Source organism: Ictalurus punctatus, chromosome 22 (genome assembly GCF_001660625.3).
Source record: "Ictalurus punctatus breed USDA103 chromosome 22, Coco_2.0, whole genome shotgun sequence".
Taxonomy (NCBI): Eukaryota; Metazoa; Chordata; class Actinopteri; order Siluriformes; family Ictaluridae; genus Ictalurus; species Ictalurus punctatus.
This window is the reverse complement of record NC_030437.2, coordinates 1540001-1547500: the sequence shown is the minus strand read 5'-3', so window position 1 is coordinate 1547500 and position 7500 is coordinate 1540001.

Sequence of the window (7500 nt, the reverse complement as noted above, 5' to 3'; positions counted from 1 at the left end):
CCTCAGAACTGATTCCTCAGAACTGATTCCTCAGAACTGACGGAGCCCAAGGTCCGACTTTTCTTCAGTTCCCCACTCACGACCTTAAAGTTCTACCTGGTCTCATCTTATCCTGTCGCTCACGAGCTCTCAGGGAACGTGCACAGAGACGGACGGTACAAAGAAAAATAAAGCTTGGACGAAAGAGATCGTCGTTAGGAAGCTGAACACGTAACATGTCAATCAAAAACAATGTGAGTATCTAGTTATGGAGGTAAGGACAAGCGGTCTAGATGATGGATGGATAGTTATGGAGGTGTATATAGATAGGAATAATAAATGAAAACACTGGCGAGTGAAAGCGATTGCGTCGCTCCAGGTCAAATGTAGAGACTCTGAATCATTCCTTCAGCACATGGAGATGAAAGTGATGTTCAGATCACGGACGTGAAGAGCAGCTCCACCGTCAGAGTCAATAAAGATACCCGGATATTAAAGCCGACATGTTTAAAGAGGCGCTGTCCTGCTCCGCTCGGCCCACGGGCAAATCACCAGCGTGTTCCTGCATCTGACACAAAGTGTTTAGTCTGCCGTATCCATTATTCATCAGTGAGTGCGTGTGTGTGAGAAAGAGACACACACACACACACACACACACACATCTCTCTGAGCTCGCTGTGATCAAATTCACATCACATCAAATCAAACGTCCACAGATCCACTAAGTCGCTGTGCTATAATATTATACACATTTTTCATTCTGTCATAATATACCCAGTGTGTGTGTGTGTGTGTGTGTGTGTGTGTTAGAGCAGATACCTGAGGCTCCTCTTCAGGCAGCAGGTGGACTGAGACGAGGCCAAACTGATGACGAGGCTAAAGACGGATCTGGGGGTCACTAATGCTGAAGCTAACGCTAATGCTAACGGTGCTCTGCTTGGTGTCAGTCCTGCTGAGAAAGTGCTGAACACAGCAGCACTCTGGGGGATTAGGACGAGGCCCGACGGAGCGCAGGAGGCCACCACAGATTAACGTAGTGACAGAGCGGTAACACAAACATGCTGCCGAAGTGATTAAAGCTGCAATCAGGAGCTCGGGCTCGGAGTGCTCACTGTACATAACAGAACAGACTCGAAGACGGCTTCCTTCCTGCTTACTTCTGCCAAGTTGTGCAGAAATATAACAATTCTGAAATGCTGTGGCATTAGAAACCTGTACACACTCGTTTACGTCTCGTTTTACGCTCGTCGCCTCAAAACTTCTACGGCTTAGAAAGCTAAAGCTTTTTACTTCACAAAAATACAGCAGGCCAGAAACTTTATCATTCCATAACGCTCAAGTTTGACCAATCAGAGACCTTCAGCACCACAAGCTCCGCCTCCTTAGTTCCTCAGGAGCCGGAACTAACAAACTTCCTGGAAATATGAAGTCCCTGAAAAGGTTCTTGAGTTCCTACGCCCGGAAGCAAACAGGTTCTGAGAAGGTTCCAAACACAACGTTCTTGCAATGTTCTAATAACGTCTGCTGTAATAACGGTTTGCTTCTCAGTGTTAGTAGAACGCTGCTCGTACAAAAGCGTTGAAGGGATGTTGTAGAAACGTTTCTAAACGCTATATGCTCAGAATGACCAGAAGAAACAAACGTTCCTGGAGCCATAATGTTGAGAAAAGGTTCTGCTAACCCCCCCCCTCTCTCTCCCTCCCTCTCTCTCTCTCTCTCTCTCTCTTGCATCTGTAATTTCCGTTTGTCTCACCAACAGCTTTATAAGAAGTGCTCATCTGTCTCTGGCTAATACGCTCTCCAGCGCTCGGGGCTGTGTCCGATTTCAATTTGCTCCCGAGCCGCAGTGAGAGGCGTTTAATTGAGCGAGTGTGCGACAGGCGAGGGGAATCGATGAAGGCCGAGGCGTGGGGAAAAGAGATAACATTGATTCAACCGCCATCGATAGAGCGAGAGGACGTGCGCTGTCTGAGAAAGACGAGAAGCTGAAACGGTGTCATGTGAACCGAGAGAGAGAGAGAGACACAGAGAGAGAGAGAGAGAGAGATGGATAGAAAGTCAGATGAAGTATGACAGAGAGCAGGAGAAATGGCAGCAGAGGACACTGGGGACATGGACAGATATTAAAGAGGAAAAAATAGAAGTGTGCGTGAGATCTGTGGAGATCCGAGTCCCAGAGAAAGAAAGAAAGGGAGGAAGAAAGAGAATAGGGGGAAAAATCATCTCTGAGGTTTTAACAGTAACTCTGCTTCATCACAGCACCCTGTCGCTGACTATTTTAATGTGACAGCACAACACACACACACACACACACACACACACACACACACACACACACACACACTGTTTTATTCCTTACAAAGTTGCTTCTCGACTAAAGTGAAGTTGCCAAGGAACAGATGAAGAACCTCTTTCTCTCTCTCACTATCAGTATCAGCTGTGTTGGACATGCTGCCAGTTGCACACTTGCCGTGTTATTCACAGTGTGTGTGTGTGTGTGTGTGTGTGTGTGTGTGTGTGTGTGTGTGTGTGTGTGTGAGTGTCAGCATCACGCGTTGTTTTACAATAGAGCTGCGATTTCAAACTGACGCTGACGCACTGGTGCCACTGACAGCTCACTACACAAGACCCTCTCTTCATTCCACACACACACACACACACACACACATTTAACACATCACTAATTGTTCTCATCTAATGACTAAACACTAGATACCGACTCAGTGTTGTGTGCTTTTTCTCTCGACAACTCTCAGCCAATCAGAGCTCTGCGTTTATGGACTAGTTTAGTTTAGAGAAGAAGGAATCTGTGTTTTTATGTTCAGAACCAGTTCGGGCCGTAAATGGGGGGCGGGGTGGTGTACTAAACTGTACCAGTCCTGGTCACTGGGGTGGTACCATCGAGCACAGGAGCTAACTTGTCTCCCAGATGTTCCTCAACATTACACGTAACTAAAAATGGATAAAAGAACGACACTTCGCGTCCTTTATAATCGGCATTTTGAGTATCGCATCGTGATGATCTCTCTGAATCCGTGTGATGTTCACGTTCACCTCTGGAACATGATTTTACACGCTGATTAGCAGAACATGAAAAAAGAACCCCAGCCAATCCTTGTGATCTATATTTCATCTGAAACGAGTGATGTGAAGGTGCTCGAGGTTGGGAAATGGCCTGTGGGCGGGGTGTCATGAGTAGACCAAACACACACACAGCAGGAGAGGAGGAGTGTAATCAGAGGATGATGATGATGATGATGATGATGAGCTGACTACACACAGGCTAGCGAGCTGCTGATTAAACCTCTCTCTCTCTCTCTCTCTCTCTCTCTCTCTCTCTCTCTCTCTCTCTCTCTCTCTCTTTCTCGCCGAAATCCATTTGCACTCTCCCCTCGTTCTCGCCTTCTTTCCTTTTCACTGAATTTCCAGCTGCTCGTTCACATCTCCTCCAGCTCCTTCACTCAGCACAGACATTCTGCTGAATCCTCGATCTGTCTCTCCCCTCACCTGTCTCACTCTCTGCGGTTCATCTCCAAACACACTCGTACGTGTTTAAAGCCCTGACGCGAACCAGCAGACTGTGAGATAAATCATGACCTTTTCACTTACTTTCAAAAAGCTATAAATATATTACAAAGAGGAAAAAGGTACAAGGATACTTACTTAAAGTGTTCTATGATGGAACTGTTCGAGTATCTCAGACAAAAAAACATCCTTGCTCTCTCTTTCTTCTTTCTGACCTTACTGGAGCTCTCGCTGTCCGTGTGCATGCTCGAGGAGGAGAGGAGGAGGTGTGGAGGTGGTGAGGAGGTGTGGAGGTGAGGAGGTGAGGAGGAGGTGAGGAGGAGGTGTGGAGGTATGGAAATGAGGAGGTATGGATGTGAGGAGGAGGTATGGAGGTGAGGAGGTGAGGAGGAGGTGTGGAGGTATGGAAACGAGGAGGAGGTATGGAGGTGAGGAGGTGTGGAGGAGGTGTGGAGGTATGGAAACGAGGAGGAGGTATGGAAGTAAGGAGGTGAGCAGCTGTAAAAGTGTTGCGGTCTCGGAGGCCTCCATCCATTTAACACCTTTAAAAATCAATTTGTGAGAAGTAGCGTGTCTCTCAGTCTGTAGCTATTATCATTCACCCTGTCCCTGCTCTCACACCACTTCACACTCTTTAATTGGGATTACACACACACACACACACACACACACACACACACACACACACACACACACACAGTTAAAAAGAGAAGTGTGTGGTTTTCAGCTCATGAAACAGCCTGTGATGCTGGACTCTGAACATGCAGGGTGTAGAGATGCATCGGTACTTATGGTTAGGGTTCCTATGTAGAATAGTTCCTTCTCTCGGATACGCTGCTGAAACCAAAACCGGCCCCAGTTCCTCCACTGGAAATGTACCTAAAGTTCCTGAAAACTAATGAACTCCCTGATTGTGAAACGCATCCTTGGTTCCTGAAAAAGTTCTGTGTACTGGATTTAATAATCACGTTTAGATGTTACTGCACAATCTGTCTGATCAATAACCACAGTTTCATCAGCAATTTAAATGACGTTAAATGTGCAACAGCTATAATCTGATCTATAATCAACATTAATTCAACATCAATATCACACCGTCTTCATGGACTCTTGGTCTTTACCACTGAAATTGCTCAGGCACTGAAGAACCGTTCCAGGAACTACAGATGCATTTTCACAGCAGGAACTTTTTCATGGACCCAGGACATTTTTATCAAAAAAACTCAAGAACTTTCACAGGAAGCAAGAATTTAAAAAGAACAAAAACAAAGAATTTTTTTTTTTTCAGGAAACACGGAAATTCTTTCAAGAGCTCAAGAACTTTTTAGGAAACCTGGATAAAAAAAAACACAAACAAACAAACAAACCCTCAAGAACATTTACAGGAACCTCAGGAAACCTGCATTTAAAAACAAACAAACAAATAAACCAACATCTCATACAGGATTTAAAAAAGAAAAAACTGTAGAACTTCTTCAACATCCCAGGAAATCTTTTTTCAAAAACGTTTTCAGGAAAGCATGAAATTTTTTAGAAACCCAATAATTTTTTTCAGGAATGTGTTAAAAAAAAAAAATTAAATAATAACAATATTCAGGAACCCTTATAAGAAGATCTTATTCAGGGATTTTTTTCTCAGAAACCCAGAACCTTTTTATGAACCCAAGATCAAAAGCAGGAAGTTCTTTAGGAACTCAAGAAATGAATCAAAAGCACAAGAAATCTTTCATAAACTCAGGAAGTTCATTTCCAGTGAGGAACCGGTTTTGGTTTCAGTGCTATAGTTTTCATTTCCCTCCTCCAGAGTAGGAACTCTTCTGCAGACCAGGAACTATTGGGCTGAAACTCATCGTACTAAATAAAAATTTCGGTTTGATTTAATCCCAGTTCCTAAAGTGAGGCGGGAACACAGAACAGGAACTCATCAAGAACTGTTTGATTCCACAAACTCTTCCAAAAGTCCCAGAACCTCAGAGGATTTGCAATGCTCACTTCTTTATATATATATATATTAAAAAAAATAAACATCGTGAGCCGTGAGAATGAAGACGTCTTAAAGACCAGTCCTTTTCGCGCTAGTCTATAATCCCACGCTAACATATAAACACACACTAAATTTTGTGAAAGACTAAAACATTCCACAGTTCCTGGAAAACTCGGTTATTCATCACTGAAAGCTGACAGTAATGTGTGACCTGAAGCTAATAACTGTAGACGCTAGCTCAGCTGGTGGAGTGTGTAACCTGCTGGCTAATAAATACCAAAGCTTCCGGGCCGTTCTTCACCCCGGTGTCTCTCCAACGCCACGTTAGCGATGGATGGAAACGCTGTGGGTTTTTTTCCCTTTACGCTCTGACACACAGATGTCGGGTCTGCCGAGACGCTCAGTAACCAGATGTTACGTATTAAACATGGACCCAGTGGTAAAAGTTCAGGCGTGTTAGCGTCGCTGACAGACTACTCAGACTACTCAGGTGGATGGCTGGAGATTTCTAATAAGTTTCCAGGCCCAGCCTCAGCACTGTCGCTAACGGCTAACACGCAGCAGGTTTTCTGCTGACCCCGATGTGGTAACAGTTCTTACTAAGCACTATTAGCACCTCCGCTATGAGTGTGAATGGCGGCAATCTGTCGCCACGGCAACCGGATTTTCTCCGGCTCCTGAGGAGTCGTGTCGTTATGAAAAACAAGTGAAAATATCTCAAATATCTTCAAATGTATCCAATATTTACATGGTATTTATATGATTTTACATATCTTAAGTTTAGCGCTATTATTTTGTAGCATGAACGTGTGTACCGCTTAGTTACGGGATAGAAACACACACAGACGAGTTGTATGTCAGGTTCAAAGAATTTCCTAAAAGATAATCACGCTGCAATTCAGCCTTCAGACCCACCACACCCATCTCTCTCTCTCTCTCTCTCTCTCTCTCTCTCTCTCTCTCTCTCTCTCTCTGTGTCAGTCTGCCTCTCTCGCCCTCTCTGATCTCTAATAGAAAGTGTCTGAACAGATGGGACTGAATCACACGCCGTCCTCTCGGCTCTCGGCTATTTTCCTCGTGCGTGTGTGAACTTCTCAGATTGCCTCGCTGGCCTTTCAGCTACACGCACTTCAAAGAAACACACACACACACATACACACACACAGTTTTTCCTCTATAAAAGAAGTGCTAACACACACTGCACCGTTCTCTCGCGTACTGAAAGTGCTAACGTCGAACAAAAACAAGAACAGAAAACAGAACGGGAAATCACAACCTATGTAGATGTGATATTCAGGGGTCCATGCACCAAACTCAGCTCAGGCCTGAGGGGGTCAGTGGAATTTATTTCGCAGTTAAAGAGATACGGAAAGTTGGAGAAGTCGTGCTGTGGTGCACTCGGTACAGTAAAGAGGTTCCAGGTTGTTGTTGGGTAATGATCTGGTGGTAGAACCTTCGCCGGTGAGATGTGAGGGGTTTCTGTGGTTTCAGGGTCAAGCCTGTGCTGATCTGCGTGCTGCTGAAGTGAAAACTGCGTGAAGAGTTTTGAAGAAGTAAACACAGTGTTGTGTTGAGGAACAGAACGTTATCCTGAAAATGCTTTGATGATTTATCGAATAAAACGCCATGATTAATCACCATGGCGACCTGCCCCTCGATTGCGAGCGGCCCCGCTGAGCTCGGCGTAAGAAGGGTTAACCGCTAATTATGGCCAATCAGAGCCCCCTAGTGGTAATTAGTGTTCTAATGATAATGAGTGCGCAGTTGCCGTGGAGACGGTGAGCTCTGAAGTGGCACTTTTTCCCCTTTAAAGTGAAGAGCACTTGAGCGGGGGAGGGGGAGGAGGGGGAGGGGCGACATCAGACCCCCGAGTGCTAAACACAACAATAACAAGTGCGGCACCGCTAACCTGTGTGTGTGTGTGTGTGTGTGTGTGTGTGTGTGTGTGTGTGTGTGTGTGTGTGGGTGGTTACTGTTCCACTACAGAGGAGGCTGATGAAAAGGTGATGAGT